This window comes from Rhinatrema bivittatum, chromosome 12 (assembly GCF_901001135.1).
Source record: "Rhinatrema bivittatum chromosome 12, aRhiBiv1.1, whole genome shotgun sequence".
Lineage (NCBI taxonomy): Eukaryota > Metazoa > Chordata > Amphibia > Gymnophiona > Rhinatrematidae > Rhinatrema > Rhinatrema bivittatum.
In genome coordinates this window covers 50,172,433-50,186,569 of record NC_042626.1, presented here as the reverse complement: position 1 = coordinate 50,186,569, position 14,137 = coordinate 50,172,433, and the positions used below count along the sequence as shown (strand labels likewise).

At 41.8% G+C, this 14,137-nt stretch overlaps 1 protein-coding gene across 1 annotated transcript in view; it reads left to right on the top strand.

Moving 5' to 3' along the window:
* Positions 1-14,137, top strand: part of STAT3 (signal transducer and activator of transcription 3) — a 186,441-nt gene that overhangs the window by 87,257 nt on the left and 85,047 nt on the right. Inside the window, exon 2 of the mRNA XM_029572565.1 lies at positions 384-466. The gene's annotated coding sequence lies outside the window, so the exon portion shown is untranslated. The remainder of the gene's footprint in view (positions 1-383; positions 467-14,137) is intronic.

The window sequence follows — 14,137 nt, the reverse complement described above, 5'->3', positions numbered from 1 at the left end:
TCTGCTCCCAGTTCTTATACAGAAAATGTACTAATAGTTTTTTTTCATCCAGTGTTTGAGTTCCTGGTAATCCCCGCCTACTTCCATTTACTGTAAGTGTAAACTCATTCCTTTTATGTCTGGATAGAAACCAGACAACACAGGAGCAAAGCCTACTATTCCCTGTCCATGTTCTACGGAAAACTGAATGGGCTTGGCATTTTTCTAGTAGAACATTTCAAATTAAGATTTTGCTGTGAAATAATTTTTGGTGAGCCGAAATTCTCTTTGATTAAAAAAAACAAACTACAAAACAGCACCACACTGCTCTAGAACTTTGACAACTTTGTCACAGCTGCAACTGACCCCAGCTTTCAGCGCTCTTTGTCATCTGTTACCTTTAGGTGCTGTCTGACTAGTATCTGAGGGGCCAGGAAATAGCTGCCTGACACTGGCTGTGACTTTGTGGCCTTTGGGCTCTTTATTGGTGAGTAATAGTGTTTGGGTTTTTTTTTTGTAAGCACCTTTTCCTATCCTTATGCAATGTGAACATTTGTGCTTTAATACATGAGTTTTGCACATAAAATGAGTTGATGCATACAAAGTTGTGTGCACAAAACTGAAAAGGCAACATAGACCAGTGTAAAGTGGAAGCACAGTTGTTGCCACTTTGCAGCACAGAATTGTATGTGCAATTGTCTTATTACATAAGGTCTTTGGGGCAGGCATTTACAGAGGTACAGTTGTCATTGTTGTGCAGTGCTCATTTTTTATACTACTGTCTGTTGCTATCATCTCATGCTTCACCAGATTCGTCTCTGTGTGTAACTACCAGCAAACCTGGCAGCAGCGTGACAGAGGGATTTACAGGCCTTGCGCACCGAAATAAGACGAATAAAGAGAATCATGTGGCAATGGTGGTGAACAGTCTAAATACAGTAGTTGCACACACAATTTTGCATCTGTGGTTTGGGGGTCACAGGGCAGAATCCCTTTGGCTTGGATTTCCCAGTGCTTAACCAAGTGTGTAATGCTGGAAATTTAACTTTACCCTCCATTGCCTCAGGTACAAACTTACAGGCCGATACAGTAAGGGCGCATAAGAAAAAGTGCGGCAGTGCTGGGCGCCCGCTCGTTTGCCGCGTGCACAGTTCGGATCACATACCGCTCGATACAGTATTTAAATTAGACGCAAATGCAAAGCGCGTCCATGAAGCGCAATCCATTTTACTGTATAGAGCGCTATACAGCGCCTATAGAGTATCCTGGGTGCGCTGGTACCTGTCATTTCAAATGAAATGACAGGTACCAGGAAGTGGATGGTTCTCCTACGCTCGGGCATCGGGGATTGCCAGTCCTCTTTCTCCCCCCCCCCCCCCTCCCGAAGCAAGGCACAGGGCGAAAATCGAATCGACTCCGGACGTCCGAGGTCACTGCGTGCGCTCATGCGCCTTCGCTGCCTTGAGCGCCCAAATTGGACGTGCATTCATGCACCTTTGCCGGCGGGGCTGCTGGAAGCCGCTTTCGCCGCCGGCTGCCCCCGGGAGGCAGGGGAGCTGCGGTGCGTGCCTTGGGAGGAGGGGAGAGAGGACTGGGGCTGCTGGAAGCATGCAGTAAATTTACTTTTGTTACAATTTCTATTTGCTTTAATAAAATGTCGAGTCGATTTTCTCCCTGCGCCTTGCTTCGGGAGGGGAGGGGAGGAGAGGACTGGCAATCCCCGATGCCCGAGTGTAAGATAACCAGGCCCGAGCGTAGGAGAACCAGGCCACACCATGTTACTCGCTTGCTCCAACCCACCCACTTATTTGACCGGAGCCTGCCTATTGCTGTCACATCCCTCTAACACCAGGGTCAGGGTAGGCGGTAAATTAGCAGGTTAAAGACGCGGCAAAACAGTTGGTTAAAAAGGCGATAATCGGGCCGCACGTTACTGTATGGGAGGGAATAGCTAATCCAATCGTTTACATATCATACATGCCGCGGGTGGAAAGGGATACGCGTCTATTTAAAGAAGCGGTAAGGATTGGTAAAAACAGATTGTGAATCGCGGGTTAGACTTGCGCGGCCAAATTGTGGGTACAAAGCGGGTTAGAAACAGGGTAAGCGCGGCCACGCTTTACTGTATAGGCCTGTTAGATTGTAAACCTCCTGGGGATAGGGAAATACCTATAGTACCTGAATGTAATCCACTTTGAAGTGCTGCAAAAAGCGGAATATAAATAAATCAAACTCCTGGGGCAGAGATGGAATATACCGGGAGTTCCTGTATACAATACATATCACTCCGGTTCACAGGTAACAGTAATAACTACCGCCGGCTGGCAGTTTACATGGAACAAATCTTGGAACAAATCTCATGCATATTCATTGTGGATATCCTGAAAACCTGGCCTGTTTGTGGCTCTTGGAGTTGGCCACATCTGGCCTATGGTCTTGGAAGGTTATCTTTTCCCCCTTCGAAGGATCCTATAGCTGGGAGGAAAATTAAGTGTGTTATAAAGACTCAGCCCTAGTACTCAGTATACCGAAACCATAACACAACTGTGGCCCTTGGGAAGTGCAGTTGACTATTCCTGAGTCAGTGTTTGGGACCAGAAGGTAGGAATTAAGGGGACACGCATGTCATAAAATCTGATGGCCATGCGCATGTGCGGGCGGCCCGCAACTCACATACGTGGAGGGGGGGGGAGATTTTATAACCTACGTGCGGCGACGCAATCAGCCGGTCCCTAGTTCCCTCCCAGTGCGCTCCAATTAAGAAGCGGACTGGGAGAGAACTTCCCTAACCCTATCCTTCCTCCCTCCTCCCTGCCTCCTAAACCTACCCTAACTATCCCCAAACTTTTTATTTTCGTCCTTACTGCTCCTATGGAGCAGAAGTAATCTCCATGCGCCGGCTGGCTTCCCCCTGACAGCATCGAATGGCGCTGTCCTGGCCCGCCCCCGCCCCTTTCTTTGGGCCTGGTACTTCAGCATGTATCGGGGGTTATAAGCGTGGCCGGGCCCTTTATAAAATGCGTGCTGCACGCGCAAAGCCCGGCCACACACGTAACCCCCCCCAAAATCTTATGTGTGCGGGCCTTTTACAATTTACTTTGCCAGTGGTCGGTGTTCCACCTTCACGGAGCGGAAGGCTGGAGTGGCATTCACGGAGCGGGATGCCAATGATATACCACCTTCACGGAGCAGAAGGATAGAGGGCTGCCATCTCAAAAATGTAAAATTACCGGTGAGGACATAGGCTATAGGTATTGCCAATTATTAGGCTTGTTCAATATTTGTTGATTGTTAATGTGGCTCGCGAGAATGAGCGCTACTACCTTGTACTTGTTCAATGTACATACACACGGTTAATGAGACTCCATCATTGCTCTAGGCTTCAACAGCAAGAGGAAATGTGGAAGGAAAAAAAAAGGATTTGCATTCAGAAAGAGGCGAGGTGTAGCTTGCTTGTTACGGCGGTTACTTCCCCAAAACCAAATGGGCCGATACTTTACCTTCAGTCATGTCCAGCGCAGCTCTCTGCTTCAACGGCAGGGGGAATGTGGAAGGGGGGGATCTGTATATGGATGGCGACCAACAGGGTCTGAGTTGCATAGTCTGGGTGGACAAGGGTGTGGGTGTGGCCTGCTTATTGCTGCGGTTACTACCCCTAATTAAGCTAGATATTCATTTGGATGTGGTTCCGGCACTGCTCTCTACATTGGTGGTGGGGTGGAGGGGAAATGGAACTAAGGGGTACTGAAAGCCAGGCGTAACAAGCATGAGAAAAAAAAAAAAGAGTGCATGGCTTGCTGGGCAGACTGGATGGGCCATTTGGTCTTCTTCTGCCGTCATTTCTATGTTTCTATGTTTCTATAAACGTTTCATGAGGAACATCTGTGATATCCAACTGATCTGCCTCTAGTTTCACTTCGCTTGGACAGTCAAGGCTCTGACGTGAAGATTGGTTGTAACATTTATTTTTGTGTTTGTGTCAACTCAGTGTTATATATGTTCTCCCTCAGGGGAATTTAGGGGTAAGGGTGGGGGAGTTCTTTTAAGGGGAATGGATGTCTCCACAGAGAGGTCATTAGCAGACTACCAAAGGGAGCGACACTGGGACCTGTGCTGTTTTAACATTATAAATGATCTGGAAAAGTAAAAAATGAGTATGGTGATCAAATATGAAGATTGTTCAAAGAGAAAATTATTCAAAGTTATTAAAACAGCAGTAAATTGCTAGGAACTGCAGAAGGACCTTCTGAGAATAGGAGACTGCACAATTCCATCTGCCACTGATTAACACTAGCCCTAGATTCGTGATTTAACTTTTATTCCATCCCTGACCCAGGAGTTACCTTTTCAGCATTAAAAAAAAAAAATGGGAGCTAAGCCTGTTCACCTCTACTGGGGAATAATGGTTAATGCCTTCATTGAATGGATTTACATGGAAGCGTGCATATGTTCTGTGTGCTAAAATCCTTATTAAATCAGAAGTAAAGTTGTGGGCACAAACACGAGTAAAACTATGCAGTCAGTCTAGCATACCTTATTACATTGGCTTCTTAAAAGACATTTTTAAACGCTGCTACTAGATGGAGTAGCCTATCTATGTGCCGTCATCAGAGCAGTGTATGGCTAAATTCTTATAGTGGGATTGTTTTTCCCTACGTGCATCGCTTTTCAGCATTTGAATGGCAGATGGAATTGTGCAGTCTCCTAGTCTCATAAGGTCCTTCTGCAGTTCCTAGCAATTTACTGCTGTTTTAATAACTTTGAATAATTTTCTCTTTGAACAATCTTCATATTTGATCACCATACTCATTTTTTACTTTTCCAGATCATTTATAATGTTAAAATAGCACAGGTCCCAGTGTCGCTCCCTTTGGTAGTCTGCTAATGACCTCTCTCTGGAGACATCCTTTCCCCTTAAAAGAACTCCCCCCACCCTTACCCCTAAATTCCCCTGAGGGAGAACATATATAACACTGAGTTGACACAAACATAAAAATAAATGTTACAACCAAACAATCTTCACTTCAGAGCCTTGACTGTCCTAGCGAAGTGAAACTAGAAGCAGATCAGTTGGATATCAGATGTTCCTCATGAAACTGATCACCATTTCATCAAGTCTGAAGCACAGCAAGTTGGATTGCAGTATACATGGGCTGCAATGGGGTCAACACGGCATCTTCAGTACAGTTTGGATCTTCAGCAAGTAGCCTGCTTGAAAATGAAAAAGTGAAAGTACAGTACCTCCAGAAATGCTGTTTTCAGGATGGAACCTCAGAATCAAAATGATTCTTCATTTAGTGAAATGCAATGAGTGTCATAGAACGTCACCTCATCCCACGTTTTGAAGAAAAGTGCGTGCTGCTTCAGCAGCTTCAAAGATAATAGTGCGATCCATGAAGGGAAACCATCTCGCAGGAAATTTCAGCAGTCAAAATAGCAAACAGAATGTTAGGAATTATTAGGAAGGGAATGGTTAATGGAACGGATAATGTCTCTATATCGCTCCATGGTGAGTCCGCACCTTGAATACTGTGTACAATTCTGGTCGCCGCATCTCAAAAAAGATATTGTTGTGATGTAGAAGGTACATAGAAGGGCAATCAAAATGATAAAGGGGATGGAACAGCTCCCCTATGAGGAAAGGCTGAAGAGGTTAGGGCTGTTCAGCTTGGAGAAGAGACGGCTGAGGGGGGATATGATAGAGGTCTTTAAGATCATGAGAGGTCTTGAACGAGTAGATGTGAATCAATTATTTACACTTTTGAATAATAGAAGGACTAGGGGGCATTCCATGAAGTTAGCAAGTAGCACATTTAAGACTAATCGGAGAAAATTCTTTTTCACTCAACGCACAATAAAGCTCTGGAATTTGTTGCCAGAGGATGTGGTTAGTGCAGTTAGTGTAGCTGGGTTCAAAAAAGGTGAGGAGAAGTCCATTAACGGCTATTAATCAAGTTTACTTAGGGAATAGCCACTGCTATTAATTGCATCAGTAGCATGGGATCTTCTTAGTGTTTGGTACTTGCCAGGTTCTTGTGGCCTGGTTTGGCCTCTATTGGAAACAGGATGCTGGGCTTGATGGACACCTGGTCTGACCCAGCATGGCAATTTCTTATGTTCTTAAACCTTAATTTCATCTTTGTCATTTGCACACAGGTGGAGGAAAAGGCGCTTCACTTGGCCTCTACAGTTGCTGAATAATCTTAAAATAAAAGTTTATAGCCTTCATAAGACAACTCGTTTTGTTTTCACCTTGTTGGTGATATTTGTCCTCCATTCAACAATTTTCACATTTGAAACTGGCAGTTAATCAAAAGACTGAAATCATTTTCTTATGTAATAGATTAGACCAATGGTTCTCAACCGGTGTGTCGCAGCACACTAGTGTGTTGCGAGGCACCGGCAGGTGTGTCGTGTACCCGTTCTGCCCGGGCTATCAGCACATTCAAGCACTGAGGGGGAAGGCAGCAGTGTTTGTGGAAGCCGGCAACAGGAACATGACCTTTTCTTCTTCCTGCCCCTATGGCCCGGAAGAGGAAGTGATGTTTACTGGGCACACGGGAAGAAGAAAAGGCCATGCTTGCATGCTGCTGCTGCTGCAGAAATCACATCCCAAGGCTCTCCCTGACCCTGCTACACTCAGCAGGTTGCCTGTGCTGCGATCATCGCAGCACTGAGCAGTCAGCTGAGAACGTGGCTGCCGGGATTTCCTGCTGCGCAGCTGTTAGGGAAATCCATCCATAAGCTGCCCGGACCCAGAGCTGAAAATCTGTGCTGGCTAGCCACTTTACCAGGGGCTGCAGGAGTAGGTGCCGCTGCCCCTCCCCCCTTTTGCCCTGGCTCTGATCTCTCCTTCTCTTGCCAGCATAACCCCAGCAAGAAAATTTAAAAATAATAAACTGCAAAATAAAGAAATAAATGGCTGGGGTGGGGAGATAAAAAAGCATAGCATTACATTCAAGGCTGACTGCTCTGTGCCGTGATAGCAACACAAGCAAACAGCTGAGTGCTGCCTTCTTGCTGCTGTGGGGTGGGGGAGGTCACTCCTGCTGCAGTTTCCATCCTGTCAAGACTCTGCTTTTAATAGCAACTACCTTGTGCTGCAGCTGCCATGTGTGGTGGGGGTGAGTGAGTGAGACAGAGAGAGAGCCAGCATGTATGTAAATGTATGAGAGTATGTGTGTGTAAGAGAGAACCTGGGAGCAAGAGACTGCTCAGGAAAGTCACTGGTGTATGTGAGAGAGACATTGGTCAGGGAGGTGACTGGTGTGTGTGTGTGTGAAAGACATTGGTCAGGGAAGTGACTGGTGTGTATGTGAGAGAAAGAGATATTGGTCAGGGAAGTGACTGGTGTGTATGTGAGAGAAAGAGACATTGGTTGGGGAGGTGACTGGTGTGTGTGTGAGATAGACTAGTCATGGGCCCTAAGGAAGAAGAGTGTGAGGACAGAGCTTCAGCAGCCCTTGCTGCTTCTGGTATGTGCTGTTGGCCTACAAGGGAAAGGAGTAGGAGAGTTACTGGAGTGGGTAAGTAAAAGTGGCTTAAGTTTTTGGCTGCCATTTTAATTATTGGGTATTATGTGATGTCTGGTGTTAGAAATATTTTATTGGTGTTTGGAGAATTTAATAATTTTGAAAATTTTTAATGTTTGGATGTTGTTCCATTATCAGTTGTTTTGAAACATTTATTATATTCTAGTTTTAGAATTATTTTATATTTCTCGAGGAATTTTTAAATAGAAATGTGGAGACAAAAACTGAATTGGAACAGCAAGAAGCCAAACTGCTGTATGCAGTGCAACAACGCAAAAACACAAACATTAGCTTTATGGTCATTTTATTCTGTATTTGGTGAGGTTCTGTCTGTTCTGTGTGTGTGACCCAGCTAAGGGTGTTCTGCGAGCTTGTACTTTCTGTGTAGGGATCTATAGCAGCTTGCCTTGTTCTGTTTTCCTAATAGGAGGGGTATTGGTGTTTAGGGCCTGGTGTAATTTTTGCAGTGCTGCCTTTTCATAGGTAGGGTTATTACTGTTTGAGTTTCATATTGCAGGTGTAACTTTGTGAGCATTAGTTTGTGTACATTACTGCAGATCCTGGAAGTCTGTTAAGTGCTATATTTTTGTTTTGCACAGAATGCAGAGTGGCTTTTTTGGGTTTCCATTCCAGTTTGTTTCCATATTTGTAATTTGTGGTCTTTCTGTATTTGGTGAAGGTCAGTTCTATGTATGTGACAGAGGTGAAGTATTTTACTAGCATTTGTATCAATACTATTTGTTTTCTCAATAGAACATGCATTGGTGGTAAATTATTGTATTTTCATAAGGAGGGCTATTGCACCTGGTAGGCGAGAGTGTTTATGTTGTTGTTACTGAGATGACACCAGAAATATATATATTTTTTTTTTTGTATGGTAAATTAAACAGGGAATGGCCTAGTTCTGTTCTGTAGCCATTGTTGGGAGGTCAGGGTGGATCCTGTAGATACAGAATATATTTTTACGTTTAGCCCTATGATGATCATGTGTTCAGTATGTCACGCATGTGAGAACCATCTGTCAGGTGTGTCTTGACAGAAAAAAAGGTTGAGAACATCTGGATTAGACCATCATTCTATTATGAAATATAGAATTGAGCAATACAATTTTGATGTAGTAGATCATGCTAGAGATATAGGGGTAGTTTTAGATACCGAACTTAATATGAAGAAAGCAATCTCAAATATGATCAGGGATGGTTTTAGTAAATTACATATTTTAAAGAAACTAAAGCCTTTACTATATTTTAACAATTTTAGGACTGTTTCACAGACTCTGATCTTCTCTAAGTTGGACTGTTGCAATGCCCTTTTGTTAGGTCTTGTGTCCTCTACCTTTAGACCACTGCAGCGTTTACAGAATGCAGTGGCCACTGGAACAAAGAGATACAATCATATTACTCCAGATTTGAAAACTTTACATTGGTTGCTGATCACTTATAGAATACAGTATAAAGTTCTCTGTTTAATTCATAAATCATTATACAATGAATATATTTCATCTGTCTTTCAGAAAGAAACTGAAAACCTGGCTGTTTGCCCAAGCTCATGGTTGATAGAGCCTCTATCAACCAATACTGTCTCTTTCACCTTACAACCCATTCCCTATCTCCTCCCACCCCACCCCGCCGCTTACTGCCCCTGTTCCTCCCTCCACAGGAAATTTAATTCCTAATAATTACTTATGATAAATTACCTGCTGAACTCACTGACTTTTGTTAACCTTGATATGTCTCGCTACTTAATTGTCTTTGTTGATGACTATTATCAGTACTCTCCAGTTATATCAGTTTGAAATCTGTCCTGTCTTCCTAAGCCCATGTTTTTTGCTCCCTGTTTAATATAACTTTATCTTCTATACAGTTGTTAAATGGTTTCCCCTTGTTTCATTGTAAACCGGTACGATAAGACTTGGTCTTGAGCATCGGTATATTAAAAGAACTTAAATAAATAAAATAAATATTGAATGGCTAAATGCATCATTACCTATTCATACTCCACAGTGTAACCTAAGTTCAGGTAATAAAGGTGGTCTAACTATCCCATCGCTCAGATCAGCTCATCTGAACTAAGTGAGAGAGAGCCTTGTCGTTGTTGGCTGGACCCAAATTGTGGAATTCACTTCCAAAGGAACTGAGATTAGAAGTTAATTTTCAAACTTTTAAGGAGAATTTAAAAATATGGTTGTTTAAACAGGTGTTTGGAGAGTGAACATTTTGAGTATTTTAATTTGAGCATTTTTTTGATAGTCACATTGACGTTTTTATTTGACATACATTTTAATTTAATGGGGTTTTTAGATTTTATATATCTGATATTTTACTTATGTATGTTTTAAATTGATATATTTATATGTTGTGTTGAGCTGGTATGATTGGATCAGGATATCTGTTTTTATTTATTTAGGCATTTTATATACCAAACATATTGTATGCACTTCACGTCTGTTTACATAAAAGTTGGATAAGTCATTAATACTTTATTCCAAAAACTCATAATCAAATGAAATTAAAAATTAAAATAAGATTAAAAATGAAACATAATTAAAATAAACCCCATTTATCCAATAAATATATAGCTCTTAACAATCTAGACTAGAAAATCTTGACTTAAAAAACATTACAAAATAAAATACAATTTAAATATAATAAAACCCTACCTGATAATACTCTTATAAAATAAAATACTAAATATTCTTAAACTAGAGCTATAAAATTCCCAGGGGGGAGTCACTGTAGATGTTAATCTGGGTTAATAAAAATCTGCTCAACTAACAGTTTTTACCTGTTTCTTAAGTCTGAATGTTAACTTCTAATCGTATATTGGATGGAAGGGAATTCCAAAGTTTTGGTCCAGCCAATGAGAGTGCCCTTTCCCTGACTGCGTTTAGATGTACCAATTTAGGTGATGGAACTGTAAGTACATAAGAAAATGCCATACTGGGTCAGACCAAGGGTCCATCAAGGCCAGCATCCTGTTTCCAACAGTGGCCAATCCAGGCCATAAGAACCTGGCAAGTACCCAAAACCTAAGTCTATTCCATGTTACCATTGCTAATGGCAGTGGCTATTCTCTAAGTGAACTTAATAGCAGGTAATGGATTTCTCCTCCAAGAACTTATCCAATCCTTTTTTAAACACCGCTATACTAACTGCACTAACCACATCCTCTGGCAACAAATTCCAGAGTTTAATTGTGCGTTGAGTAAAAAAGAACTTTCTCCGATTAGTTTAAAATGTGCCCCTTGCTAACTTCATGGAGTGCCCCCTAGTCTTTCTATTATCCGAAAGAGTAAATAACCGATTCACATCTACCCGTTCTAGACCTCTCATTTTAAACATCTCTATCATATCCCCCCTCGGCCGTCTCTTCCCCAAGCTGAAAAGTCCTAACCTCTTTAGTCTTTCCTCATAGGGGAGCTGTTCCATTCCCCTTATCATTTTGGTAGCCCTTCTCTGTACCTTCTCCATCGCAATTATATCTTTTTTGAGATGCGGCGACCAGAATTGTACACAGTATTCAAGGTGCGGTCTCACCATGGAGCGATAGAGGCATTATGACATTTTCCGTTTTATTCACCATTCCCTTTCTAATAATTCCCAACATTGTTTGCTTTTTTGACTGCTGCAGCACACTGAACAGACAATTTCAATGTGTTATCCACTATGACGCCTAGATCTCTTTCTTGGGTTGTAGCACCTAATATGGACCCCAACATTGTGTAATTTATAGCATGGGTTATTTTTCCCTATATGCATCACCTTGCACTTGTCCACATTAAATTTCATCTGCCATTTGGATGCCCAATTTTCCAGTCTCACAAGGTCTTCCTGCAATTTATCACAATCTGCTTGTGATTTAACTACTCTGAACAGTTTTGTGTCATCTGCAAATTTGATTATCTTACTCGTATTTCTTTCCAGATCATTTATAAATATATTGAAAAGTAAGGGTCCCAATACAGATCCCTGAGGCACTCCACTGTCTACTCCCTTCCACTGAGAAAATTGTCCATTTAATCCTACTCTCTGTTTCCTGTCTTTTAGCCAGTTTGCAATCCACGAAAGGACATCGCCACCTATCCCATGACTTTTTACTTTTCCTAGAAACCTCTCATGAGGAACTTTGTCAAATGCCTTCTGAAAATCCAAGTATACTCATCTACCGGTTCAGCTTTATCCACGTGTTAACTCCTTCAACAAAGTGAAGCAGATTTGTTAGGCAAGACTTGCCCTGGGTAAAGCCATGCTGACTTTGTTCCATTAAACCATGTCTTTCTATATGTTTGTTTAGAACACTTTCCACTATTTTTCCTGGCATTGAAGTCAGGCTAACCGGTCTGTAGTTTCCCGGATCGCCCCTGGAGCCCTTTTTAAATATTGGGGTTACATTTGCTATCCTCCAGTCTTCAAGTAGAACCTTGCCTGAAGATCTCAGATTACGAGCGGGAGTGTGCATATGGAGAGATGCATTTAACCATTCTGAATTGTCACCATAAACGGTTTTATGACTTAAGAGACAGGAATTTATGATGGATTCTGGCCTTGATAGGGAGCCAATGTAACTCCTTCAAAATGGGAGTAATATGATCAAACTTCTTGACATTTGTCAATAGGTGCGCAGTCGCATTCTTCAACAACTGCAGAGGGCAAATTGACAAAGCCGGGAGGCCCAGGAGAAGGGCATTACAGTAATCTAACCTAGACAAAAGCAGAGCTTGGAGAACAGTACGAAAATCGCTATGATGTAAAAGAGGTTTTAGTTTCTTTAAAATCTGTAATTTATAAAAGCCATCTTTTACTATGGATTTTATATGTCTTTAAATTCAGTTCACTATCAAATATGATGCCTAGATCCCTAACTTCCTCTTTGATATTAGCAAAGGGCAGGTTTTACTTGATATCTAATGTAATTTTTTTCAGTCATTTTATTGCAAATGTAAAGAATCTCAGTTTTTGAGTCATTTAGAGATAGTGACATATGGGTAAGAAGCTGTTTGATAGAGTTGAAATAGATGTCCCAAAGTTTCAAAGTGTTATGTAGCGAAACTGTAATTGGTAGGAGGATCTGCACATCATCAGTGAATACATAATGAACTAATCCTAAACCGGCTAGAAGCCTGCAAAGTGGGGCCATGTAAATGTTAAACAAAGTAGGAGAAAGGGAAGATCCCTGAGGATTTACCCAAGGGAAGTCGTGCCTAACAAATCTGCTTCATTTTTTTGAAGGGGTTAATAAACATGTGGATAAAAGTGAACCGGTAGATGTAGTGTATTTGGATTTTCAGAAGGCGTTTGACAAAGTCTTTCATGAGAGGCTTCCACGAAAACTAAAAAGTCATGGGATAGGAGGCGATGTCCTTTCGTGGATTACAAACTAGTTAAAAGACAGGAAACAGAGAGTAGGATTAAATGGTCAATTTTCTCAGTGGAAAAGGGTAAACGGAGTGCCTCAGGGATCTGTTCTTGGACTGGTGTGTGTGTGTGTGTGTGTGTGTGTGTGTGTGAGATCTGGAAAGGAATACGACGAGTGAGGTTGATACAAAATTATTCAGAGTAGTTAAATCACAAGCAGACTGTGATACATTACAGGAGGACCTTGCAAGACTGGAAGATTGGGCATCCAAATGGCAGATGATATTTAATGTGAACAAGTGCAAGGTGTTGCATATAGGGAAAAATAACCCTTGCTGTAGTTACACAAAGTTAGGTTCCATATTAGGAGCTACCACCCAGGAAAAAGATCTAGGCATCATAGTGGATAATACTTTAAAATCATCGGCTCAGTGTGCTGCAGCAGTCAAAAAATCAAACAATGTTAGGAATTATTAGGAAGGGAATGATTAATAAAATGGATAATGTCATAATGCCTCTATCGCTCCATGGTGAAGACCACACCTTGAATACTGTGTACAATTCTGGTTGCATCTTTAAAAAGATATAGTTGCGATGGAGAAGGTACAGAGAAGGGCAACCAAAATGATAAAGGGAATGGAACAGCTCCCCTATGAGGAAAGGCTGAAGAGGTTAGGGCTGTTCAGCTTGGAGAAGAGACGACTGAGGGGGGGATATGATAGAGGTCTTTAAGATCATGAGAGGTCTTAAACAAGTAGATGTGACTTGGTTATTTACGCTTTCAAATAATAGAAGGACGAGGGGGCATTCCATGAAGTTAGCAAGTAGCACATTTAAGACTAATCGGAGAAAATTCTTTTTCACTCAGCGTACAATAAAGCTCTGGAATTTGTTGCCAGAGGATGTGGTTAGTGCAGTTAGTGTAGCTGAGTTCAAAAAAGGTTTGGATAAGTTCTTGGAGGAGAAGTCCATTAACGACTATTAATCAAGTTTACTTAGGGAATAGCCACTGCTATTAATTGCATCAGTAGCATGGGATCTTCTTAGTGTTTGGATAATTGCCAGGTTCTTGTGGCCTGGTTTGGCCTCTATTGGAAACAGGATGCTGGGCTTGATGGACCCTTGGTCTGACCCAGCATGGCAATTTCTTATGTTCTTATAATTGGCAAATTTAGTTGTTTTTTCTTGTAAAATGAACTAGTAAAGGAACTTCTAGCTTTGATAAGGTCTGAAACATAAGAAAATAATAATTTTGGGTTGAATTTAAATTTG